Source organism: Cetorhinus maximus, chromosome 22, assembly GCF_964194155.1.
Source record: "Cetorhinus maximus chromosome 22, sCetMax3.hap1.1, whole genome shotgun sequence".
NCBI lineage: Eukaryota > Metazoa > Chordata > Chondrichthyes > Lamniformes > Cetorhinidae > Cetorhinus > Cetorhinus maximus.
In genome coordinates, this window is record NC_135900.1 from 28,177,191 (window position 1) to 28,204,979 (window position 27,789).

At 40.0% G+C, this 27,789-nt stretch overlaps 1 protein-coding gene across 3 annotated transcripts in view; it reads left to right on the top strand.

Annotated features, from left to right (window-relative positions):
• The window catches only part of LOC144696563 (ras-related protein Rap-1b), a 74,933-nt gene that overhangs the window by 14,470 nt on the left and 32,674 nt on the right, over nt 1-27,789 (top strand). For 2 of the 3 annotated variants that reach the window (XM_078567986.1, XM_078567985.1), the window contains exon 2: nt 13,893-13,969. The gene's annotated coding sequence lies outside the window, so the exon portion shown is untranslated. Of the gene's footprint in view, nt 1-7,589; nt 7,743-13,892; nt 13,970-27,789 lie in introns of all 3 variants that reach the window. The other variant, XM_078567987.1, reaches the window with a different exon arrangement.

Sequence of the window (27,789 nt, forward strand, 5' to 3'; positions counted from 1 at the left end):
CTTTTGTCTGTGACATCTTTTGGTTATCTCCACCTATCACTGGCCCCCTATCCAGCTCTTCTTGTCCCCCCTCCCCAAACCAACTTATATTTCACCTCTTTTCTATTTTTACTTAGTTCTGTTGAAGGGTCATTCGGACTCGAAACGTTAACTGTGCTCCTCTCCACAGATGCTGCCAGACCTGCTGAGTTTTTTCAGGTATTTTTGTTTTTGTTTTGCCCTTTTTGAAATGTTGTCTGCCCCTGCCCTGCATTTTTCTCCAGTAATGGTTGAGACTCCAGCTTATGACTTCGTCAGCTTGAGGCCTGGGTTTCTCAAGTGCTTTTTGCTGGCCTACCATTTATCCGGAACTCTCTATCCTATGTCTTTGCCCAAAATCCTATCATCCTATCACCCTGCCTCCTCTGCTGCCCATGTAAAACTCTACTGGCTTCCCATGCCTAATGTTTTGACAACATGCACATTTCAGTGTTCATAACCCTCTGTGGTCTGGCATTACCCTATTGCTGTGATAATTTTCAGCTGTATATCCCTCTACATCCACTTTTGGCTCTACTATCAGATTACTTGATATTCTTTTGCTCTACTGCTGGTTGCTGTCTTTTTCGAACATTTTTCCCTTTGTTGGAACTTCTTCAAAATCCTCACCATTTCCCTATCTGCTTGTAAAGTCACCCTTAAAACACTTGTGATTTTTCACTGAAAGTGCTGTCTTTTGCCCTTTTATTTCCTATTCATCATCTCTTTTTGTGATACATTCATAATGTGAGGAGTATTGCACAAATGTAAATTGACCCTTTACTTATGTCAAATTTTGATTGCCGTCTCATGAAATATTAACTTTATTATCTAAGATTTGTGGATTGGAACATAATTTAATATCAATGCAGCTTCGAATTGTCATGATTAATATTGACATGAACAGAAAATCATGTTCTTGCTGATGAAAAATTTTAAGTTCCAGTAGAAAATGATGGTTATAGCTGAGCACAGGTGATTTTCTTAATTTCTCAACATAGTACAAATGCCATGCATTTATGTAGCATCTTTAACATCATGCCCTTTATAATCACCTATTTTGGTCAGCTCCAGATTTAACTATTCTCATGCTTTTTTGGATGACCTCCCACACCCACCCTGCCTATATCAAGGCATCACTGACTTGCATTAACTCTGTCCCCATAACACCTCCAGAGCAAAATGCACATCTTTGTTTAAATTCCTTCATAGTTTTTGCCTTTGCAATTTCTGTAACCTAGCTCTGTCCCAACCACTTCTGACTTTGATCACTTTTACCCACCTTTGGTGGCTGTGTCTTTAGCTTCCTTGTCCCCACACTCCCTTCCTCTTTAAAGATCCTTCTGGGAAACCATCTCTTTGACTACCTGTCCCAATATCTCCACCTTTATCTCAGCATATATTTTTGATTGTGCTTTTGTGAAACCCATTAGGATATTTAAAAGCACTATATGAATGCAACTCATTACTGTATTGAAAAATATCTAGGGCACTTCAGAAGTGTAAGGAAAAAAAATGGATGGTATGTTAGAGGAGGAGACATTGGGAGGCGGTAAGAATTTTAAGGAGAGAATTCCTGAATGTGTGTAGCATGACCAGCAGTGGTAGTGTGCTAATGCACAAGAGGCTGGATTAAGAGGAATGGAGAGCTTAGGAGTGGTAATGGTGATGGGAGAAGCTAGAGGTAGTGAGCTGTGAGAACTTAAGCACAAGGATGAAAAATATTAAGTTTGAGGTGTTGTAGGGATGGGAGGAGGAATCCTGGAAATTATATAGGCTAATGAGGGCAGGGCTGATGGGTAAGTGGGTCTTGATCCAGAATTAGATGAGAAAGGATATTCAGAAATTCCTGTAGCCTTGAAGAAAACAGTGAAAGTTGGATATGCAATTTTAGTACGAATATGTATAACCTATTGATTGACAAAAGTTTGAGGAATTGTAATTGAATTTACTAGTACTTCTTAAAGTATCACTTTTATACTATGCCTTTGTTAACAGTGCAGACAGGCATCTGCACAAGCATGCAGTGGTCACAATGTCCTGTACATACAAAGCAGGACACATCCAAACCGGCCAATTACTGCCCCATCAGTCTACTCTCCATCATCAGTAAAGTGATTGAAGGGGTCATCAACAGCGCTATCAAGCGGTTCTTGCTTAGCAATAACCTGCTCAGTGAAGCTCAGTTTGAGTTTCACCAGCATCACTCAGCTCCTAACCTCATTACAACCTTGGTTCAAACATGGACAAAGGAGCTGAACTCCAGAAGTGAGATGAGAGTGACTGTCCTTGATATCAAGGCAGCATTTGACCGGGTGTGGCATCAGGGAGCCCGAGCAAAACTGGAGTCAATGGGAATCAACGGGACAACTCTCCGCTGGTTAGAGTCATACCTAGCACAAAGGAAGATGGTTGTAGTTGTTGGAGGTCAATCATCTCAGTTCCAGGGTATCACTGCAGGAGTTTCTCAGGGTAGTGCCTTAGGCCCAACCATCTTCGGTTTCTTCATCAATAACCTTCCTTCCACCATAAGGTCAGAAGTAGGCATGTTTGCTGATGATTGCATGTTCACCATTCGCGACGACTCAGATCCAGAAGTAGCAATGCAGCAAGACCTGGACAATATCCAGGCTTGGGCTGAGAAGTGGCAAGTAACATTTGCACCACGTAATGACCATCTCAAACAAGAGAGAATCTAACTATCTCCCCTTGACGTGGCATTACCATCGCTGAATCTCCCACCATCAACATCCTGGGGATTACCATTGACAGAAACTGAACTGGGCTAGCCATATAAATACTGTGGCTATAAGAAGAGGTCAGAGATTGGGAATCTTGCTGTAAGTAACTCACCTCCTGACTCCCCAAAGCTTGTCCACCATCTACAAGGCACGAGTCAGGAATGTGATGGAATACTCTTCACTTGCCTAGATGAGTGCAGTTCCAACCGCAAGCAAGCTTGACACCATCAAGGACAAAGCAGCACGCTTGATTGGCACTCCATCCACCACCGATGCACAGTGGCCGCAATGTGTACTATCTACAAGATGCACTGCAGGAATTCACCAAGCCTTCTTAGACAGCACCTTCCAAACCCAAGACCACCACCATTCATAAGGACAAGGGCAGCAGATAGATGGGAATGCCACCACCTAGAAGTTCCTCTCCAAGCTACCCACTATCCTGACTTGGAAATATATCGCCGTTCCTTCACTGTGGCTGGGTCAAACCCTGGAACTCCCTCCTTAATAGCACTGTAAGTGTAGCTACGCCACATGGACTGCAGTGGTTCAAGAAGGCAGCTCACCACCACCTTCTCAAGGGCAATTGGGGATGGGCAATAAATGCTGGCCTAGCCATCCCATGAATTAATTTAAAAAATGATGTTTATTCATATTGACAAAATAATTGCTGCTGAACCAAAACTGGTTTTCTTGTGTTTGATTTATCATCCACTTTTCAATCGTTAATTGATGTTTAAGAGATTAACTCTTTGTAATTGGCGGAAACCAACTTGAGTTGCAGGCTGGAAAGCAAACCCTGGGTAAGTGTTATTTTGGAGCTGAACCTTTCCGAAGCGCGCCTGCGTCTGCACCACGCGCCCCCAAAACCCATCTACACTCCACAATGACATAAATGTGTGCAGTGACTGATCTGCAAGTGCAAATAGAGCCGAACATTGAAAAAGGAGGTAAGTTGGTGTACAGAGTTGAATTAACATAATGGGCCATAATTTAGGGGGAAGATGTTGGTGTTGTGGTAATATCACTGGACTAGTAATTCAGAGGCCCAGGCTAATGCTCTGGGGACGTGAGTTCAAACTCCACCACCATTTAAATTCAAACAAATCTGGAATTAAAAGCTGGTTTCAGTAATAGCCGCTATGAAACAGTTGTCGATTGTCATAAAAATCCATCTGGTTCACAAATGTCCTCAATCTGCTGTCCTTACCTGGTCTGGCCTACCTGTGACTCCAGACCCACAGCAATGTGTTTGACTCTTAACTGCCCTCTGAAATGGCCTAGCAAACCACTCAGTTCAAGGGCAATTAGGGATAGGCAACTAATGCTGGCCTCGCCGCGACATTCCCATCCTATGAAAGAATTTTTTTTAAATTGTAGACGGCGAATGTATAGTGCTTTCCATTTGTTAGACTTGCTCTTGCCCATTTAATTTCCATGAGATTTTGTGTTTGGAAACTTATGTAACTGGAAGATATGGCATGGCATCCTCTACATGGCATATTGGATCTGTGTGAACAGAGCAAGCAACTATATATCTCCCTGAGACAATCAGATTGGTGTATTGTGAAATGAATCATAAAGCACAGATTCTGAATTGGGAAGTGTATATTAGAAGAGTGAATTTAGTGTATAATCAGGTACAGAAAGTAGATTCGAGAATCAGAAAGATTGGATTGAGAGTGTGAAAAAGATAAAAGTAAAACAAAATTTACTTGCCCTCCTTCAAAACAAAATCTCCAAATGAAAGATGAACGAATGAGACTTCCACATGTAATTTTTAATTTTCAGTGCCAGAGAGATTGTTTGGCTTCATAAGACTTATAATACCATTACTGAAATGGACAAGCTTTAACTTTTTGTGGTGAGTTTAGTTCGTATTTACTGTGCAAGTACAGGAATGTCACATCATTCAGTGCATTTGAATGGCGAGCCAGACAGTGAGATCACTTATTTGCGAAGCAAAAGGTGGAGCCGCACGTATCGGGCAGTAACTTTTTGGATTTTTCTGTTTAACTACGATCTGCATGCTCTTGAAGTTACTGTGCAATTTGCACGCACAATGGTGAACAGTGTTATCTCCAATTTTGACAATAAATCCTGGCCCACTATCTGAAGCACAAAGTTAAAAACATCTCTGCTGATGCATGACTGTCATCAATTTTATGCTGCATCTTTCCAGCAACTAGCCAGAAATATAAAAGCAGATTATGATAGTTTGTTATCAGTATATAAAAAGGAAGGGAGTAGCTAAAATAAATGTTGGTCCCCAGCTCTCCACTGGTTGTAATCATACTTGGCACAAAGGAAGGTGGTTGTGGTTGTTGGAGGTCAATCATCTCAGTCCCAGGACATCATTGCAGGAGTTCTTCAGGGTAGTATCCTAGGCCCAACCATCTTCAGCTGCTTCAATGACCTTCCCACCATCATAAAGTCAGAAGTGGGAATATTTGCTGATGATTGGACAATGTTCAGTACCATTTGCGACTACTCCAATAGTGAAGCAGTTTATGCCCATATGCAGCAAGATCTGGACAAAATTCAGGCCTGGGCTGATGAGTGGCAAGTAACATTCATGCCACATGTGCCAGGCAATGACCATCTCCAACAAGAGAGAATCCAACCATTTTCCCTTTACATTCAATGGCATTACCATTGCTGAATCCTATAATATCAACATCCTGGGGGTTACCATTGACCAGAAACTGAACTGGACCAGCCAAATAATTACTGTGGCTACAAGACCAGGTCAGAGGCTGGGAATAGTGCAGAGATTAACTCACTACCTGACTCCCCAAAGCCTGTCCATCATCTACAAGGCACAAGTCAGGAGCGTGACGGAACACTTTCCACTTGCCTGGATGAGTGCAGCTCCAACAACAACCAAGAAGCTTGACACCATCCAGGACAAAGCATCCCGTCCACGCCCCCCACCACCGATGCACATTGGCAGCAGTGTGTACCGTCTACAAAATGCATTGCTGCAACTCACCAAGGTTCCTTCAACACCTTCCAAACCTGCAAACTCTAGCACATAGGATGGCAAGAGCAACAGGTGCATGTGAACACCACCACCTGCAAGTTCCCTTCCAAGCCACACACCATCCTGAGGGTTGGAGCTGTATTGCCGTTCCTTCACTGTTGCTGGGTTAAAATCCTGGAACAGTCTCCCTAACAGCACTGTAGGTGCACCTACACCACGTGGACTGCAGCACTTCAAGAAGGCAGCTCACCACCTCAAGGGCAATTAGGATGGGCAAGAAAAATGTTGGCCTAAACAACAGTGTCCACATCCCACGAAAGAAAAAAACTTAGGGCTGTACTTATTTACTTTACAAATTTATTAGAGATCTTTGAGGATGTATGCTTAGTAAAGGGGAACCAGCAGATGCAGTACACCTGGATTTCCAAAAGGCATTTGATAAGGTGACACACAAAAGGTTAATGGGCAAGATAAAGGTTCATGGAGTTGGGGATAGTATATTATGCAGGATTGATTTAATGGACAGGAATCAGAGTGTGGACTTAAATGGGGCATCTTCATGATGGCAGGCTATGACTAGTGTAGTGCTGCAAGGATCAGTGCTGGGGCCTCAGCTATTTGCAATCTATATTAATGACTTAGATGAAGAGACGGAGATGTATCTCAAGTTTGCTGATAAGAGCTAGGCGGAAAGGTAAGCTGTGGGAAGGACACAGGTGGCAAGGAGATTATAGGTTAAGTGAGTGGGCAACAAGATGGCAGATGGAGTATAATGTGGGGAAGTGTGAAGTTATTCATTTTGGTTGTAAGAATAGAAAAGCAGATCATTTTTTAAAAATGTGTGAAAGTTGTAAGTATTCAAAGAGACTTGGGTGTGCTCATACAAGGAGTACGGAAAGTTAGCATGCAGGTAGAGCAAGCAATTAGGAAGGCAAATTGCATGTTACTCTTTATTACAAGGGATTGGGGTACAGGAATAAAGGAGTCTTGCTACAATTGTACAAGTCTTTTGTGAGACCACATCTGGAATAGTGTGTGCAGTTTTGGTCTCCATCTTTAAGGAAAAATATACTTGCATTGGAGGAAGTATGGCAAAGGTTTACCAAATTGGTTGTTGGGATGCGCAGATTGTCCTATGAGAGGCTGAGTAAATTGGGCCTATAGAAGAATGAGAGGCAATTTCATTGAAACATACAAGATTCTGAAGGAGTTTGATATGGTCGACGCTGGGAGATAGTTTCCGTTACTTGGGGAATCTAAAACAAGCTTCAGTACAAGGCTGGTCATTTGGGATTGTGATGAGGAGAAATTTCTTCACTGAAAGGGTTGCAAATCTTTGGAATTCTCTACCCCAGAGGGTTGAGGATACTCAATTGTTGAATCTGATTAAGGCTGGGATAGACACATTTTTAGGGTCTCTGAGAATCCAGAGATATGGAGAATGGGCGGGAAAGTGGAGCTGAAGTCCAAGATCAACCATGATCATATTGAATAGTGGAGCAGTCTTGACAGGCCATATGGTCTACTCCTCCTCCATTTCTCGAGTTCAGTAGATTATATTTATTTTAAATTTTGCGATAACTTAAATAAATTCATATATAAGGATGTTTGACATTTTGCAACATGAAGTTATATTTCATGGTTTTGAGCAAAGTATTTCACCTGGATATAATCTCTTTAAATGAAAAAACTCTCAGGAAATAAAATCAATCAGAACTTAAACCTGCTTTTATAGCAAATAATCCTGCTGTTGCCAGAGTGTTAAGCTGGATCTTTTCAGCCTTTTAAAAAGGCCACCTTCATTGTACTATGGAAAGATGATATGCATGTGATGTTCTTTTTATCAGTGTACCCCTCCAAAGAGAATACAAATGCTGGCCTGAAAGGAAGAAGGCAAAAAAGGGACAACTTGAAACTTGTGAGCAGTTTACACTGTCGGGGTCTTTCAGAAGTGGAACATTGGTTACTCAGTGCAATTTCTTTGAAGTTCTGTCGCTTCAGTAAGTGTGCAGTTTTATTCAGTTTAGTGATTGTGTGATTGAACATTTATAAAGCACTGCCCTAAAAGGTGAATGTGAGTGATAAAAAAACACAGGAATTTTTCCGAATTAAAATCTATATTGAGTAATTCAAACAACATTTCGCTCAATTTGGATCAGTATTGCAGTAAATCCAGCGCTGCATCCATTTGTTTCAGAAGCCTTCAAGTGAACAGGTGGAAAATACACAATCAAACTTCTGGTCATATAGGCTTGCACAAAAGGTTTGAATTTAGCAAATAGAAACTTAGCCCAATAGTCTTAGATATCCTGGACTTGTGAACAAATGATTTAACCAAGTCAGTGGGAGGCTGGTCAGTCTTGTATATCACTCACTTGTATATCAAGTGGACAAAGTTGAATGTAGTTGGTGAAAAGTAGCCAGATGTTGAGTAGCTTCTTCAGATAGTAAAACAGGCTGCAACCAGGAGGACCAGCAGCTTGAGTCCATTCTCTGTATTTCAAGACTGCCATATAAATAATGTTGCTGAGCACTGTTTTATACGTTCAACTGAGTGTACAAAGTGGTCTACAAGGCACAGTACCTACTGTAGAGTAGTGCACTTGGTGCATTTGTGCAGTGGTCTTTAACTGTAGTCCATTTTCCCTACATTAAGTACATGAGTCTCTTGTTTTGATTGATCATACTGGACTTTAATAGGGGCTTCATTGACCTCATTGCCGCCTGCTTCACTAGACATCCTGAAGGAATTCCCAGTAGAATGGTTTTGACAGAATAGGCATGGATAATGGAACTGTTTCTCAGGACATTATTCCATCCGATTCCCTAATCAAGTTGCTCGAGTTAAACCAGAAGACAGGCAGCACCTGTGGAGCTAGACAGGATGCCAGCAGTTATAAAGTTATCAAGATCTAGCACAGATCTAGTACAGAAGCACCTCCACCCCAAAAAGCATGCGCGCTAGTTAGGCTTCTTTGAAAGGAACTGCCTTGAAAACATATTAAATTGAGCACTAGAAGGCATGCACCATGCATGACAAACAAGGGAAAGCAGGGTCTAAAACATTCTCAGCACATGTTCCTTGCAGGGAAATTGCTTAAATTTAATTTTTTTGTCTAAAGGGTTCATTTCTGAAAGCAAATTTAGGTAGTAGATGTGGTATAAATGGACATGAATGGCAGATTAGGTACAACAGTAACTATACTTCAAAATTACTTTCCTTGTAAAGCACTTTGGGGCAAGCGGAGGTTGTGAAGGATGCTCATAAATGCAAGCCTTTTAAACATCAGTAATGGACATTGGTGCCTTGGTGTTTGGGCAGTTAATGGACTGCTTCAACATGGAAGCCAATGGAAATGATGCTGTTAGAATTGCACAGAATATACAGCATAGTAACAGACCATTCAACCCAACTAATGTATACTCATATTTATGTTCCACACGAGGTTCATCTCAGCCTTTCAATCTTTCTGTTCCCCTTTCTCTCATTAACTTGTTTAGTTTCCTTTTGAATGTGTGTCAACTGTGGCTAAGTTGGTAGCACTCTTGCCTCTTGCCTCTTGAGTCAGAAGATTCTGACCTCAAGTCCCACTCCAGGACTTGAGCATGAAAATCAAGGCTGAAAATCTCAGCTGGTTGTGACACTATTTCAAAGAGCAGATGAGCTGTCCTCAGTGTCCAGGGCAATATTTATCACTCAACGTCACAAAAACATATTATCTGCTAATTATCTCTTTATTGTTTGTGGGAGCTGGCTGTGCACAAATTGGTTACTACGATTCCTACATTACAATAGTGACTATACTTCAGAAGTATTTCATTGGCCTTAAAGCACTTTGAGATGTCTGATGGTCATGAAAGGTGGTATATAAATGTCTGTCTTTTGAAAGCACCTTGGCTGTTTGCCTTACTCACTTTCTGTGACAGTGAGTTCCACGTTCCAAACACTCTGTACAGCGCATTCAGGTGAAGGGTTCTCCCTGACTGCAGGCTGCTTGAAGATGATGGCATATTTCAAGACTGCTTCACTTGATAAAAATTGCATGGCAAAGTCAGATCGGTAGCATTCCCAGGTAAATCTGTAAAATTCTTATACTTAATACTTAATGGTGAGTATGTATATAATGCTTCAGATCCAGGTTGACTGTCTCTGATCATTCATAAGCAATTCTTCTTTGAGGACAAGAGGGGTTGCCGTAGGATATTTTTCCTTGCCATTTTTCTGAAATTTTTTTTTAAATTAATGTTTAAAGAAAACATAGTCGGAATTGAAAGAGTCAGCAAGTACACTAAACCTGTTCCTTTGTAAGCATGGCAAACCGTCACAAACTATGCAACGTGGTGTTAAGGAAGTAAGTCTCTAATGCTAGAAAGTTGGCAAAAGAACCAGAGGGGTGATGAGAAAATAAAAATGGCAGCAAGTTAAGCTGGAATGTACTGTATGAAAGGACGGTGAAAGAAGATTCATTAGTAACTTTCAGAAGGAAATTGGATTAATACTTAAAACGTATGTTTAAAAAAAACTTGCAGGGCCATGAAGAAAGAGAAAGGGAGTGGGACTAATTGGATAACTTTTTCAAAAGGTTGGCCCAGGCAAGATGGGCTGAATGGTCTCTTACTGTGTTGCATGGTTTTAAGTGTCCCATTTGAGATGTGACATAATGGAAGTTCTTGGAAAATAGCTTTAAGGAAAGCTTTTCCTTTCCTTAATCCTGTGACTCAACCGGACAGGTTTGAAAAAGCCCAGCTGTGTACAGTTGGTCCTCATAGTCTGCAGGATTGGTCTGTTTTCTGACCAATTTTGAGCAGTTTAGCTGATCCCTTTTACAGTAATTGAGATCCTTTACTGTTAATTTGATAATACATTGCTTTAATAAGTCTGAAATCAATGTCCTTGGTATGCTGAAACTTTTCTCTTTCCCTTCATCTCCCAGTTTTAACTTTAATGGGTGAATTTTCCCTACTTGATTTTAAATCATTTTATGTAGGCTCTAGAGAGGGGCCATTAAACTAAAGATTTTCTTGAATAACTACGTTGAACATGCAAGTGGGTAAGTATGTAGCATTACAGTTATAGTTCCTATTCAAAATACCAAATATTCGCACATTCTGATCATCTCAGCCATTTGTGCTGATGATATTTTGTATGAAAAAAATGATCTATACGTTTTAAGTAATCGTTTAAATTCATTGATCACTTGTGTTTTACAAAGCATTATTACCATAATAGATGTAAAGCGTTACATTTGAGTTAAGCAGAACATTTCTGTTACAGATGTTAAATTCGCATAGGGTCCACAATTTCCAAACATTAAAAATGCAGTTGCTAATGGTGTTGCAGGTTTTTGCTATTGGTGGCAGTGGTGTGTGTGTGTGTGTGTGTACAAAAGTATGTATAATTAGCTTGAATCATACTTGGAGGTTGTGGAGCATTTCGACTGCAACTGATTAGGCTTGGTTATATTTCTGGAGGAAGCTGTATTGAGTGTGGAATTATGCAACATTGACCTTCAATCAAAAAAGAAAAATTGCATGCCCAAAGCTCCTTACAAGATGGTTTGATTTCTACAACATTTTCTGAAGGGGCATAGTAGTTGCTGTCTTCCAGGTTAAATTGTAAACTACTCTAGCTGCACTACTGCTACACAATATTTTAATAATGGGTTTTCTCATGATATTTTCCCACAAGTTTGTGTTTTGGCAGCTATTCTAACTATGGGTAAGGTGAGTCTTCCCTTTGGGTGGTTTAGCATTGGAGAAGTGCAGCTGGCAGTAAACAATCAGCTTTGTTTCCTGCATTTTTGTTAACATTAAGGAACTAACAACATTGTAAGTTGGCAAAAATGAGAGTTTTTAAATTTATTGTCAGTTTGAATTGCTTATTCATGTGAGGTTAATGCAGAGGCCCAGCAATGCGTGTGTCTGCATAATAGGCCAGAGTAGCTTAGCTCATATTGAGACCAATTCTGAACATTGTATATAAGGTGAAAAGTAATGACATACAGAGGTCACTTTTCTTAAACAGTGACAGAAAAGGCAATTATAAAATGCCTAAGGAATGGAAAGAAAATGGAAGAAAAAGTTGCCTCATATTGCTCTTGTACATCCTCAAACAAAGAGTTTTCTGTTTCCTTGATGCCTTGAATGTACTTTGTTACACCCTTTCTTTGTCAGGTTGGGGGAAAGCCATCAGGTTGGAAATAGAAAGAAATGGTATAGTATGAGAAATTCAAATAAACCGCATGCGAGTTAATGTGTCCAGGTGGTGGTTGTGGGAGTTGTGCCATTTTTTGTGGGGAGAGGATAAGCGGGAGAAGAATTATAAATATGAAAAATAAAATGAGTGAGGTGGACAAGTATTTCAAAAACCCTTTGGGACATCGGACAGAGCTCTGAAATAAAAACAGAAAATGCAGGTAATACTCAGCAGGTCAGGCAGCACCTGTGGAGAGAGAAAGAGAGCTAACGTTTCACTTCGATAACCTTTCATCAAAACTTTGAAATGAGAATCAGAACTAATCAAAAGGAATGAAATTGTCTTTTAAAATAGAAGTCACCAGCAGCATTGTTCAAATCTTTTAGACTCAGCAATGTCACCCTTTGCAAGAAGTCCCCTGAAAATGGATTTTGAACCCAGGTGCAATCCTGCATTTGTGTGCCTCTTTAAGGAATAGAATCATTCAATATTATATGAAGCTGAGACAAATGCTTCAAAATTACATTAACTTTTAGGACTGACATTTTGTAGCCCATAATAACAAAGCAGTGTTGGGAACGTTGTCACATTGCCTTGCAACACATAACTGCTTCATAGATAAAAGATTTTGGCAAAGCTATTTATTTTTTATGATAAAATGTTAGTTCCTCCCTTATAAGGAAAGGTTAGGTTCATTGGCCTTGTCAAATATTTTGGCCAAATTGTCCTGTAAAGCCTGAAAGTGCTGATTGAAGAAATGAAGTAGTGACAGAGGTGATGAAAAATTCTCAGCATTCCTACCTGAGTTTGCATAATCTTGCCAAAACTTTATACTGAGAGAGCCATCAAATTTCTGGATTAGTTTCATCATTTTCAGTTGAAAGAGTGTTTGCTTGAAATATGTTGTGGCTTACCTTTTGAGGACAGGTGTTTGGTCTCCAAATGGTGGTTCCATTTACTTGGGTTCATGCTATCCTGAGCATTCTATCATAATTATTGGTTTGGACAAAAATTGTTGACTGCAAATGTGAATTTCAAGTAGAATTGAAAGGATTGTGTTTGTGTATTTCTTTTCAGCATTTCTACTTGTTCCGTCCATGGGACCAATATCCTGAACTTTTGATGCATCAAAAAATGCTTAATTCCTTCACAATTATTGAATGCCGAAGGTCTGATATATGGGGGCAATAGGGTGTTTGATATTTTGATTTAAAGCTTACCAGTGCAGATATTAGTTCAGGCAAGGATTATCTGCACTGGCAGCAAACTATCATTTTATGAAAAGATATGGCTTACTTAGTGTGTCTGCAGCTGCCACTGATGCAGCCTAGTCACATCTTCCTGCTTTAGAACGCTAGACCAGCAATGAAAAGTCTGAATTTCTTTAAATTTTAGAAATTGAGCAAATTTAATGTTAACTTCATAGAAAAAGTATAAACTGATGTAGCCTCATTTAAGAAGAAATTATTGCAGCTCAAGATGTTTAAAATCCTGATTTCTAAAATGAAAGTTGGTCAAGTCAGAGCTGCTGAGTGCGGTTACCAATTGCTTTTACCTGTCATTTTTAGAATATTAACTCTTTATTAGTCTAAATAATCTTAAAATTGACTTGTACTGTAACTGTTGCAAATATCAAGTTCAAAATGACAGTTCACAACAATGGAATAATATCTTGTTTATACAGAACTTGCTCTAGAATTTTGCATTTGCACTTCAGAATGAGAGATACTGTATTTTTGTATCGCGTGTATTTAAATTTGTTTATACTGGGTATTAAAAAAGGAGATTTCGCCAATCTTATAGAAAAGTGTATATTTTGACAGTTGTGAAAGTTAATCAGCAGTCATCTGAGGGCTGAAATCATGTATAGCTTTATTGCTCATTTGATATTTATAGAATTTTCAAACATTGATATGCATTTCATTACTGTTGTATTGAATCCCTAACTTTGTAGGTGGAAGCCGTTGAAGCCTGGATCCAGATACTGCATCATTAAATCTACTGCATTGAAGAGCAGGGGGCTGAAGACTTGTAAGTTACTAAGTTCCATGATAAATTAGGTGTAGTGGTTGTCTTCTAAACATGAAGTGCCTGTATTTCCATAGGCAGAATGAGTCAGAAGTATTGAGCTCTAGTGGGAGTCAATTTTCAGAATTCTGTTTTTGTATTTCGAATTTAGAAGGTTTGCTGGTTAATCTGTAAATGTTCAATGCTAATGGAGCAGTACTGTTCAGCCAATAATTCTTCATATTTCACTTAGGCTAATGGACAGATTCAATAGTTATCAGACAATGTTATTTATAAGTTTTTTTTTAAGATTTTTTTTTTGTCAGTACCTTTTAGTGTAGTATACCCAGAAATAGTATTAGAGATGGCAATTATTGACTCAGTTGCAGAAGAGGGTATAAATCAAATGAAAACTTATAATAATGAAACATACCAGATTGTCGGCATCTGAAAAGGAAGTTTGATTTGGAGCCTGTGATGTTCCACCCTCCCCCACTCCACAATGTATTTTCACAATTTGTCACGACTTATGAATTGCTTGTTGAAGATTTGTTCTTTGGGGTACAGCTGGAAATAGTGTTTGTATGTCGTCTTTAGCTCAAGCTGCTCCCTTCCATATGGCATTGTCCAGTCAGTAAAGTAATTCTTCCTATGCAATGCACAGCATCCTTTTTTAATATTTATTCATGGGATGTGGGCATCACTGGCAAGGCCAGCATTTATTGCCCATTCCTAAGTACCTTTGAGAAGGTGGTGGAAGTTGCCTCCTTGAACTGCTGCAGTTTGGGGTGAAGATGGTCCCACAGTGCTATTGTGAATTTGATTTTTGGCTCGATAAGTAAAAGCGGTGATGTATTTGCAAGTCAGGATCATGTGTGACCTTTGGGGATTGACGATTATGGTGTTCCCATTCATGTTCTGTCCTTGTTCTTCTAGTTGGTAGAGGCCATGGGTTTTGGGAAGTGTTGTCAAAGATGCCTTGGTGAATTGCTGCAGTGCATTTTGTAGATGGTACACAGTACTGCAATGGTGGAGGGAGTGAATGGTTAAGGTGGTGGATGCAATGTCAGTCAAGCAGGCTGCTTTGTTCTTGATGATGTTGAGCTTATCGAGTGTCCTTGGAGCTGTGCTCATCTAGGAAGGCAGAGAATATTCCAACACACTAGCCTTGTAGATAGTGGAAAGGCTTTTGGGAGGTGGAAGGTGAGTCACTCACTGCAGAATTCAGAATGACATTTGGTTCCATTGAAGTCAATGGAACTGAATTCCACATGGATTGTAAAAAGGCAACCGATGCAATACCACCTGTCTTCCTTCCCCACCCATGTTCAGTTTCACCCTTTTGGACTATAGTACTGTGCAGCAGAGCATCTGATATTGTAACTTGATTTAAATCCCAGCTTGTGTGTTTTCATTTATCTATGTTTTGGATGAAGCAGATCCTGCACAAGCTGAATTTTCACAGCTGAATATTATAATGGGACACAGCAATGAGATTGTTCCAGTTTCTAGGCTTCTGTCACTGACCCCCAGTAGTTGTAAAAAACCAGTGTAAAATGACAACAAGGAATATTTCCTTCGTTTTGTGTTTTAGCATTATCTCCTTCATTAGGTGCGGGGGAGGAATTTTCTCTCTCCTTTTCTCCACTCTTCTGTCCCCCCACATGTGCCACGCCACCCGCACGAGTGCACACGCACACAACTGACCAGAGGGTCTTTCCATATGCGGGAGAGCCTTTTCGACTATCTGCCTACCAATGATATATGCCAAAAAATACTGTTGAAGGGTCAGTGCAAAATGCAAAGTTCCATCGTTAATACCTGATGAAGCAAGTTGGAAATTGAATTGTTTTGTATTCGGGGAAACAAAAGATTTTTTGTAATTCTGAACTGTTGATCAGTTTTGCCTTACTGTGATCTTTATCACTTACATTAGTTGCATAGGACCAAAAATGGGGAGAAAAGAGATTGCTGCATTTGAAATGTAATAACTGCTTGGACACTTTCCAGCAAGTATTCCTTTTTCAGGCAGTAGCAGAAAGCTAGTGCATAATCCAGCATCCTGTTACACCCTAATACCGATTGTCAAAGCAGTTTTCTGTTTTGCATAGCAAGATTTTTGGACCAGACAAAACGATAACATTATAAATATTATAACAATAGAGGACTTTCCTTAGCATCACTTGCAAACAGTTCCCGACTATTTTAAGACATTTATGTTTCAAAGATAGGGAACAAATGTAAACATCCAATATTTTACTCTTAAGGTCAGTTATTTTGGATGGTTCTCATTTCAAATTATTATGCATTTGCTGTTTCAATTTTTTTCCAGACCAGCCCATATTTTTAAGTCAAACTTGAGTCACTCGATGAACATTGTGTACAATCTGAGCATCTTGAGACGGGCTTCTAGAGTTGGATGTTCTAGAGCAAAGTTGCCATCTTCAAAATTCTCTATATCCTCTCAAATTACGTTATTTCCTGCGTAGCTGGCTGAAAGCTCCAATGGATATTTGGGTGTTCGGAGTCATTAACAGTGATACAGTCAGAACTGAAGAACATCAGGGATCAGTTCTACATGCTGAAGTTGCTCATAAATGCTCTGCGGCTGAGGATCAGCTTCAATTTCTTCAAATTTCTCAATTCTCCTCTTATTTATCAACCATAACTGCATAGCAAAAGTAGTTTGAAATGCTGGTCAGAGTCACAAAATCCCAACTTCTAGCAACAAAATTCGTTACATCCGGAAAACTGATGGAGAATTCAGTCCTGGCTCCTTAATCAGCTAATCATTTTGAAGCCAGGGACTTCTGATAGGGGCCCTTGAAAAGCTTGATAACTCCAGTGTTCTTCAGTTGAAGCTTAGAAGTGAATTTTTTGGAAAGTGGACAAGATTCACATTCCTTGGACCAGAAATTTCCATGGTAACTATTCATAATTAATAACACTTTGTGTCATGCCTGGGGTCACTTATTGACTTTGGCCATTTTTTTTGACTTATGGCATGACTTTTTTGACCCATCTGGGATTAACTTTAGAAAATGGCATTTTTATGGCTTTTCCAATAAAATTTGTTCTGAAATTCCCAGGAGTTTTTATTACCTGCTTTAAACACTTCAGGATGCTCTAATGTCAGAGTTTAGAAATGCTTAACTGTTTCATGTCAGTTCAGAATTTTATGCTTCTGACAGAACCCTGTTTTATTGATGGTTCCCTGACTGACACAATAGTCTTTTGCTAGTTCAGTTGATCAAAGCATGGTGGTTTTGTACTTGGGGCTCAAATGCATTTTGAAAATATTAAATTGTTTGCAAAAGCCTGTCGCCACTAAAGTATTTTGTTCTAACAGCTTCTCTCAAATATCCAGGCCACATAAAAAGCTTAACCATTTAGAGAAGATGGAGCAAACAATCTGGTTACATTCCGCAGAAGAGTCATATGGACTTGAAATGTTAACTCTGTTTCTGTCTCCACAGATGCTGCCGGACCTGAGTTTTTCCAGTATTTTCTGTTTTTATTTCAGATCCCCAGCATCTGCAGTATTTTGCTTTTATTTATGCTTTTAATCTGGTCAGGTCAATCTGTGATTAAAATTTGTACACCTAACTAAAATTGGATGACTGAAATGTGATAAATTATTAATTTGTTTACTAATTGGAATCATAAGATGAAGCACCTTTAAATGAATTATAACAGAACAGCTGTAACAATACACAAACTTAAGTGTGTACAAAACATAGCATGCAGAAGCTGGGCTAGTCGCCAGTATAACATAATGCTGATGGTGACTTAACGTGCAAACTTGACTGTACTTATTAAGATGATCAAGTGATATTTCAGCACAGTTTATTTCATGCTATTTAGCTTTGGATAAAATTGTTGCAAAAATGCTCCCCCTCATTAATGTTCATGTCGAACACAAGCCTATATGGCAGATGGTTCCGACAGTACTATTTTTGTGGAAAGAGATCAGAAAAGGCCACATGTGATACAGGAGGGTCAGGAATACTCACAGTATTAAGCTGAACCAGGATGCAAGATGGACTGATTTAGATCTATGATGTTGCCTACATTATTACTGCCTAGGTCCAAATATCCCTAAACATCTGATCCCACATCACCTGAAGACTCTGCTTAGTCTCAACTCCCCAGGTGCAATACCATTTGTAATGAATTAGCATGTATCTGTGTAGTTAATATAGTTTCTACAGGGTGAATTTGAAAGCAATTAATATAGCTTGTATTGTAATAGTTTATAGTTCAGTCAGCATGTGAGGTGGAAACATTAAATTCCCTGGAGATGTCAGCAGTCTTCTATGTCTTTTTCTGCTGTGGGCTTTAGTTTGATTAGCTTGCTGTTAGATACAACCCATGCATATCAAGCGCCTGGCGCTAATACCATCAGAAGCCATGAGCAGCAACTTTAATGGTTGCCTGCAATGCAAAATACCAACTACAGCAAAGTGAGTTGGTTTCCAACAGTGTCACATTGAAGCTGTTGGTCAATCCTGGAGTTGGTCAAGGCCAATACACACCTCAGCTCACCCAGCAGTGATCTTTCCCCAACTGATGGTGTGCATAAAACTTTGCTAAAATAAAGGAAGCTTGAAACCAGACTGTTGAAATTGTGAAATATGACAATGGTGCCTATGTAATTGCATTGTGCCTTCCAAGTGTGGGTCTGCGTCGCACGTGTCTGCCACATATGTCAAGCTTGAGTTATTAAACTCCAATGAACTATAAGCAAACTTTCTCCTGATTGAAAATCACATTTTTTCCAAACTTAACACTTGCTGTAAAAATTACCTGCATTGTGTTTGGAGATTATAACGCTGCATATCAGACAATAGGTGTAAGTCAGGAGCTAAAAGAAATATTTTCTGGGTAGGCAATGGCTCTTTTTGGGAATGTTTCTAAAAGTGGGATTAACATTTCTTTTTAGCACATTAACCTTAATAATCCAGTGTTTTAATAGGTTGTCTTATTAATTTTCCTTATTTGTCCTCCTGAATGAGGATCTCTTACTAGGAGTATAATTCCTCATATGGTAGTTATGGCCTGATACCTTATCTAAAAGACCTGTATTAGTGTCTGAGCCTTGATATTGAGAGTTTATAGACCTATTGGCTGTAGTGGACATCCCCTTCAGACCCATTCTTCCTAATGCTCATGCATATGCATTGGATTGGAAGTGGGAAGATTAAATTAGGGCAATGATAAACCTTCCACCTCTTCAGGCTGAGGCCACTTGTGGCAGTGACCCTTCCACTAGCTCATTGGGCTAAACTTCCTCTAATATTTCTCCCCACCCCAGCTCTGAACTTGCATCTTTCTCTAATTTCTCTCCTAACTCCCTTCTTCCCACAAAGCCCTCTCTCTTGTCCAGGAGATCCACCTCCCGGCCTCAATCCTATTCCCACTAAACTGCTGACCACCCAACTTCACCTTCTGCTCCCCATGTCTGATAATATTGTTAACTGTTCTCTCTGTTCAGGTGTTTTTCCTTTCTCTTTTAAATCTGTCATCAGCCCCTCCTCAAGAAAGCAATCCTTGACCCCACTGTCCTTACAAACTATCATCCCATTTCCACTTCCCCCTCTCCTTCAAATACTTTAAAGTGCTGTCGCCTTCCAAATCCATTCCTACATTAATGGAACTCCATGTTTGAATCCCTCCAATCAGGTTTCGCCCTGCCACAGTATCAAAACAGTATCAAAATCACAAGTGGCATCCTATGTGACTGTGAAAAAGATAAACTTTCCCTCCTCATCCTTCTCGAACTATCTGCAGCCTTTGATGTGGTGAAGACAGTGGCATAGTAGTATTGTCACTGGACTGATATTCCAGAAACCCAGGGTAATGATCTGGAGACCACGGCAGATGGTGAAATTTGAATTCAATAAAAAATCTGGAATTAAAAGTCTAATGATGACCATGAAACCATTGTCAATTGTTGTAAAATCCCATCTGGTTCACTAATGCCCTTTAGGGAAGGAAATCTGTCATCCTTACCTAAGATAAAAGCAAAATACTGCGGATGCTAGAAATCTGAAACAAAAACAAAAATAGCTGGAAAAACTCAGCAGGGCTGACAGCATCTGTGGAGAGGAAGACAGTTAATGTTTTGAGTCCGAATGACTCTTCTTCAGAAGATCTGATGAAGATCTGGCCTACATGTGACTCCAGACCCACAGCAATGTGGTTGACTTTCTTTTACTCTCTGATACCTCACTGGTGACCATCAAGGATCTATTCTTGACCCCCTATTTCTCATCTGCATGCTGCTGCTCTGTGAAATCATCTAAAAGCACAGCATTAGTTTTTGTACGCTGTACATGTACGCTGATGATGCCTAGCTCCACCTCACCACCACCTTTCGACGAGTCCACTGTTGCTAAACTATCAGACTGCTTATCCGAAATCCAGTACTGGATGAGCAGAAATTTCCTCCATTTAAATATTGGGAAGACACAGTTTTTGGTCCCTACTCCAAACTCGATTCTCTAGCTACCAACTCCATCCTTTACCCTGGCAACAGTCTGAAGTTAAGCCACTCTATTCACAATTGTGTCTATGTCACATTTGACCCCGAGATGAACTTTTGACCTTCTATTTGCGCCATCACTAAGACTGCTTTTTTCCATCTTCATTACTTTGTTCCTGTTTGCTGCTGAAACCTTCATTCGTGCCTTTGTTACCTCTAGACTTGACTATTCCAACACACTTCTGGCTGGCTTCCTTCAGCCTACCCTCTGCAAACTTGAGCTCATCCAAAACTCTGCCTGTGTCTTAATTTGCACCAAGTCCCATTCTTCTATCACCCCTGTGATTGCTGACCTACATTGGCTCCCAGTCAAGCGATGTCTTTAAAATTCTCTTCCTTGTTTTCAAACACTTCCGTGGACTTGCACCCTCCCTATCTGTGTAATCATCTCCAGCTCCACATCCTTCTAAGAAATCTGTGTTCCTCTAATTCTGGGCTTTCTTGCGTTCTCGATTTTAATCACACCACTATTGCTGACCCTGCCTTTAGTTGCCTAGGCCTTAAGCTCTGGAATCCCCTCCCTATACCCCTCCACCTCATTACCTCATTTTCATCCTTTCAGACACTCCTTAAAACCTACCTCTTTGGCCATCTCGCCTAATACCTCCTTATGTGACTCGGTGTTATTATTATTTATAATGCTCCTGTGAAGTGCCTTCCTTGGGCCATTTTATGCAGTGCCTTTAACATGATAAATATATGTTAACCCAAATGCCAGCCTGGCTGATGTCAGCCTACTCTGTACTGGCATAAAACTTGGGGTCTTCCTAATGTTGTTTAATGGTTTCTTCTGGAGGAATGTAGAGATTTTAAAAAAGAATGCAATAAAAGTGTTCGAGACTTGATGGGGGTGAATTGGCAGCATTGGTGCAGCTGTAATATTACCATGAATGACGGCGTACAACTTGACCTACGAAGCCTCAAAACGGGGTTTGACTTTTATACCGAGTATAAAGTGAACCGTCCACGTGTGTGTGTGTGTGTGTTCGCTGTTTTGAAATGTCATCGGCATCTGTGTTATTTGGATATAGAGATAGTTTAAGTAAGTTATATTTTGTATTTGTGGGTATTAGGAATGTGTTTTAGCTTTAATGTTGAAGTTTGATTTGTATTTCTGTATCTGTGTGTTAAGAAAAGGTCAAATTGAGTTTTAGTTTCACTTTTATTAAAAGGTGCTTGCATTTCTAATAAGAGTTTTACGACTGTAGCTAAGTTAAGCAAACAAGAGCAGAAAAAAACAGTACTGTTGCCTAGCAACAGGGGTCCAGAGAAGCAAGACACTTCTGGCTTGTCCAGGGGTAATCTCAGCTGGGATCATAACAGTGCAAAGAGTGGGCATATCTTAACCTCTCAAGTATCTTTGCAACACAACTTGTTTCGCCTGCTTGATCCCTTGTGCCCAGTTATAAGGTACTGGTAAGTAAAATATGTATTTATAGGGTGAAAAATTGAGGCTGACTACTAATGCGAATATAGCAAGTCATGGCTGAAAATGGAGTTGACTTATACACCATATATATGCAAAAGCATGACTTTTGGAGCTGGAAAAATGTGGTCAGCTTATTTGCGCTGGGTTGACTTATATGCCACGACTTAGGAAATTTAGTTTGTTCATTTAACGTGCATGATATGGTAGTTCACCGTATAAGGTTTGGGAAGCTCAAACATAGCTGTATTTGAACAAAAGGCATTGCTTGACTTGTATGAATACTCAACAGTTTTTCATGTTCTGTTTTTAAAATCTTATGCCCTGCAAACTTGAACTCTGCTTTCATGTGCAAAGTTGTGCAACAAATTGGAATGTTAAAAGACTGATCTAATTTCTAATATCTTTAATTTGGTTTGTATTTTTAAACTGCACATTTTAGGTCAACATTTTCACCTATGTCTCCAGATTTCTTAACTGAGCAATAAAACTAACTTCACTGTTGGGCATATGTTAGTGCTTTTTTTCTGCTTTGGCAGAGCCATTCTTGATGACTAACCACATTTTGACATCCATTTGCTTTTTAGCAGTCAAAAATAGGTCCATATTTAATTTATTCTTTGTACCCATATCTAATTTCAGAAATTTTTAATAGCTTGCTGTCGTATGTTAAGTCATTTGCATCAATATTCTATAAATGTCTCATTTCTAGGAATACGTGATCAACCCAGCAATATCTAACATGACTGCTGCGCTTGGTAGATTGTGTGTTGGCTTATTTAGGAGATTCTTTGATAAGTTGTAATTAGCTTCATTTTAACAGTGAGGAACATATTCATTAGTAATTAGGCTATAAGGGCATTAACAGTGGGCTTTCTCAACTAGGCAGTTAAGCTTAACATTTTAATATGTACCTGAGGTTTGCAGTAAACACTACTTCTAGTGTAATATAATTGTTAAATTGGGCATAGTTTTTTTAAATTTAGGGAATGGATATGCAACGAACATGTCTCAGAACAGATTGTGTTTTGGTCAAGGGAAATTTGCTCATCAAAGCTGAAACTTGTATTATTTCAAATTCATTGCCCAAGAAACCCCCCACACTCCCTTGTTTTCTCTCTATTCCCCTCTCTCCTCTAACCTAACTCCCACCCTTCCTCACTCATCCTTCCCACTCTGATTTATTTTCCTTTACTCTCTTTCACTCATGCATTGGGTCATTTTGCCATTTTAAACGCACTAAATATAAGTCGTTGTTGCGAAGGGGTTGAAAGCTATGGGCATACAAGGCCACATTTTGGATGTATCTAAGATATGTACTGTCAGACACATCTAAGGGTAGGTATGAACTTGTGGAAAGGCCCCAAAAGAAAGATGAGGCAAGCTTGTTCACTGTCATTGTATTATAAGAGATGACTTCAGAGCATTTGTCCTAGGGATTCTAAATGCGTTCCTTTTTTAAAAAGGCATTGTTGCTCGACTTGACTAAGCATGAAATGCACTTTGCCCACCACCTGTTTTGGGTTCAGAAAATTATAGAAGATTTCAAAATGCTGGAAAATATGCCAGTAAAAGTGCAAGAAGTTTACATTTCCTTGGGAGAATTCCTGTCACCAAAAGGGAGATGTTGGGAATTTCCCCCCTTTCCTAGGAAATAGATTTTGCAACATTAGTTTTATTATTGACAATTTCAAAATCCACCACTTCAAACACTTCACCTCTTTATGTACTTTTACAGACCCATAATACAATTGATGAGTTATTGGGTTACTTGAAGCTTTAGAACTGCTCATATCGCACTGCATTGGGGAAAAGCCTTTTTACACAGTGAGTGGTTAGGATCTAGAGTGCATTGCCTGAGCATGTTGTAGAGGTGGATTCTATTGTGGCTTCCAAAAAGGGATTGGAGAGAGAAAATTACCTGGAAAGAGAATTTGCAGTGCGACAGGGAAATGGCAGGGGAACGGGGCTAGATGAGTTGCTCTTGCAGGGAGCTACCACAGACACAATGGGGATGAATGGCCTCCTTCATGCTTTAACCATTGTTCTATGATTCCATTCTAAGTGCTCTTTGAATCATACATTAGTCCGAGGTTTCCGTTTGCACAGAAAAATGAATTTAACTGCAGAATGTGATCCCAAAGCACTAAAAAAGCCTCTAAAATGCAACCTAATGAAATAATTTAATTTATTAAATTATCTAACAGTGATTTTGGTCTCAGACCTTCATTCAGGGCTGTTTTTCAGCTGTGCATTTGAGTTGTCAGTTATGTTTAGAAGCTGAAGTTTTTGCGAGATTTTGGAGGTTATATATCAAATATAGAATAAACCAAAGAGAGGGAAAATAACTTAGCATTTTATGTTTAGTCATTAGTATAAGCGTCAGTATCAAAACAGCTTACTCTGTCAATTATGGGTGTTGTGTGGAGTAACACGCTTGTATAATTGGGCTATAAAATGGGTTAGCTCCACTAAAACAAGGCAAAAGGTAATATCATAGTTTATTCTGGTTACTAAGCTTTTAGTAATAAAGTAATCATAGAAGCTAATGGTTCTGATTGAATTTCTCCATCTAAAAATGCTCTAAAGGATTACTGCAAGATACAGATTCCATTCCTTAGTCAATTCCAGTGATGTGTTGCTTCAACAATTAGACTTGGGAGTGGAGTCCTCTTTTTAACTGACAAAAAGACGGCCCAGAATGATAAATGGAAGGAGCTGGCATTTTCTGACTTATTCTGCATTATTCCTCAATTTCCTTTCGGTGTGGTCAACTATATCATCATTATCTAATGTCTTTCCTGTTGCCCAGCTCAGTGAAAATGCCCTCATTTGGTTCCACTCTTCTTCAATTGTAGCCAGTGTATAGTAGAAATGGTTAACAGATGGGATAATGTATGACGTAGATGATGATGTACCACTGACATCAGTCAGTCATATGTTAATCTCAGAGAGGTTGGAATCATGCCAAGGAGCAACATGCCTCCTCTGTAACCTGTTTGGATGTAGTACTAATAAACAAGTGCTAAGCAGACACCAGAGTATGTCTACAGTCCCAGAACAAAGTCCCACATCTAGAGTCCAAGGTAGAAGTACCCATCTCAGAACATGGTGGCAGCAGTAGAGATACCAATGTTAAAAAAAACACATCAGTGTTTATCGAAGGAACCATAGAGTGAAGAACTTTTTGAAAACAGCTAATGAAAAAAATCGGTGGACAAAGGAGGCACACTGGAGAGAGGTAACGATGACCGTACCTGGTGAGCAGTCCCTGCCCTTGCCCTACCTGTTTGACTGCTTCGAGGGTCCATAGTGAGGCCAGCAGTGGGGGACATGGAAATGCCATTTTCTCCAGTACCGAACAGCATCAGGTCTTCGTGAAAAGGAGCCAAAGCTTTAAGTTAGTTCCTTTCTTTAGAGTAGGTCCAGTAGCAGATGGTATGCTCCTAAGGCAGGGTGTGCAGGACAACCACTGCGGACTTCAAGTCCATTCTTAAAGCCCTTGATACCTTTTGTAATCCACCATGAAACCCCATTGTTGAGCAGGAGATTCTGTGTGTAAGAAGGCCCCAACTCCGAGTGCCAAATTGGGCTATAATTCTGGGCGACTCCGAGGCTTCACATGACTCCATAGATTGGATAGGCCCATGGGCAGTGGCCCCACCCAAAAGCCTGCCAAACCAAGTGAAAGTGCAGGAAACTCTATGCCGGCTGCCATTTTGAGATGCTTGCGTTGTGGCGTGAAAATCCAGTATAGATGCCACAACTGCCCAGCAGGGGGCACAGAATGCTTCCAGTGTGATAAAACTGGACATTTCAGTTGTTTCTACAAATCTGGTCATTTTAATCAAAGTCGAAGACCAGAATGTATTTATGAAACACATTCCTACCAAGAAATGGAAAGTCCAGAAAAACACAACATTAGAGTTCCTGGGGGAAGTAGTCTTAATCCAGACTACTACTCAGTTACAATCCATGTTCAAGGCTTTAATACTACTTTTAAAATTGATATTGGAGTGCTGTTAACATGTTAGTAGATGATCTTGACTGGCTTCAGACAATGACCCTTCATCCATCAGACATCAAGTTACAAGGTCCAGGCGGCACAACCCTTCCAATCAAAGACATGATTATTGTTTTCTTTAGCTACAATGGGCGACAGATCAGTGATTCTCTCTGTTGTTCGTAATTAATGTACATCCTTATTGAGTGACGATGTTGGCATACTTCTAGGAATCCTAGAAAAAACAGATGATGCTCATCATTTGAACAACTTACTATCTTTCATGTAACAATCTTCAACCTTTTATTTAGAAGCAGTGGAAATTCAGCCACAGAGACACCATCCACTAGACCCAGGCCAGATATGGAACTTGTGAAAATCTCAGTTCTTCACAAAGGCCAGAGGTAGCAGATACAGAAGGCACAGTAGATGGTGACCATACCCATGAAGACCTGCTGGACCTGAATTGACTCTTCCTAGAGTGTGATGAGGAAGAATCTCTTGCAGTAATGAGTGATTTCTTGGAAGTTGAGGTCCTAGAAAATGATACGTCTTTCCTGTAGATAGATGCGCCTTATGAAGTCTGTTGTCTTGGAGGATTCAGCTGTGTTTTTCGTGGCTGAGCACCATTCAGACCCTAGTTCCACTAAATCTGACTATGTATTGCCTACTTTATTTCCTGTTGCCCATGAAGAATCTTCCATAGAGGATGCCTTGCCTGAGTCCAGGTCAGAGTACATAGAGGATCATTTTGCCCAAGAGCTTGTACCTTCCAAGGGTGAAAGTCAGTTGATACCCATACTTCAGTCCCAGCTGAAATTCTTCTTCCCTCCACAGCTGGAGGTCAGCACAGAAGCTGCAGCAGAATCTTTAGCACCTCTGAAGCTGCAGAATCCTGTACAGCAAACCTGAGTCGATTGTCTACAAGAAATTCGTCTCATTACAGAAGGTGAGCCTGTCTTGTTTCCATATCCTCAGCCATTCTTCTCATTGCCCATTGTGGCGCAATGTCGTACAGCGAGAAGTATGACTCTTGCCATGCCTACAGAAAGTATACGGTCTTCCGAAATGTTATTGGGAAATCATCTCTTCTTTTCCTGACAGACTTATAGGAAGTTGGTCCTTTTTGTCCTTTGTCACATAAGTTCATTGAAATCTCGGATCTTTTCAGCCTTTGATATAGCAGTGGATGATACCTCTTCCCTGGAGTTGAAGATCATTCCTCTTCTGAGGCTTCTTCCCAGAATCTTTGGAGGGAGCAGCCAGCTCCTATGTCTTGAGTTGCTCTTTTCTAGTCCCAGGGGGTCTAGGGTCAATTCTCCTCCGTCTTCTCTTTTGGAGCCGTCTTTCAATGAAATGTTTTCATTGGGCTTGCAGTTCAGTCATTCTGCAATCTACACTTTGCTTCCCAGCAATGCTGCAAAAGTATTGTCCTAATCTGCAGATGATGATGTCGTACCAGATGCAAAAGAAAGCCCTCATGCCTGCAAAGCGTCTTCCCTAAAGATCGAGAATACAGTGGGAGATTGAATCTCCCAACGTAATGACTTGGTGTGGGTGGTGAGGGGGAAGAGTTAGTAGTTGGGTAAAATCTGTAGTTGCAAAAAGGGAGTTACAGAAATGCAATGTAAATAGTTAGACATAGTTTCATGTTGTTAATAAGTGGGATGGCATATTTGGTGGGGGGGTGTAGTATAAAGGGTTAACAGGATCTGCTAATGTATGACGTAGATAATGATGACTGACATCAGTCAAGTCGTGTTAGACTCGGAAGAAAGGCTGGGATCATGCCTAGAAGTAACATAACCTATTCTGGAACCTGTTTAATGTAGTACTAATAAACAAATGTTAAACAGATACCAGAGTATGTC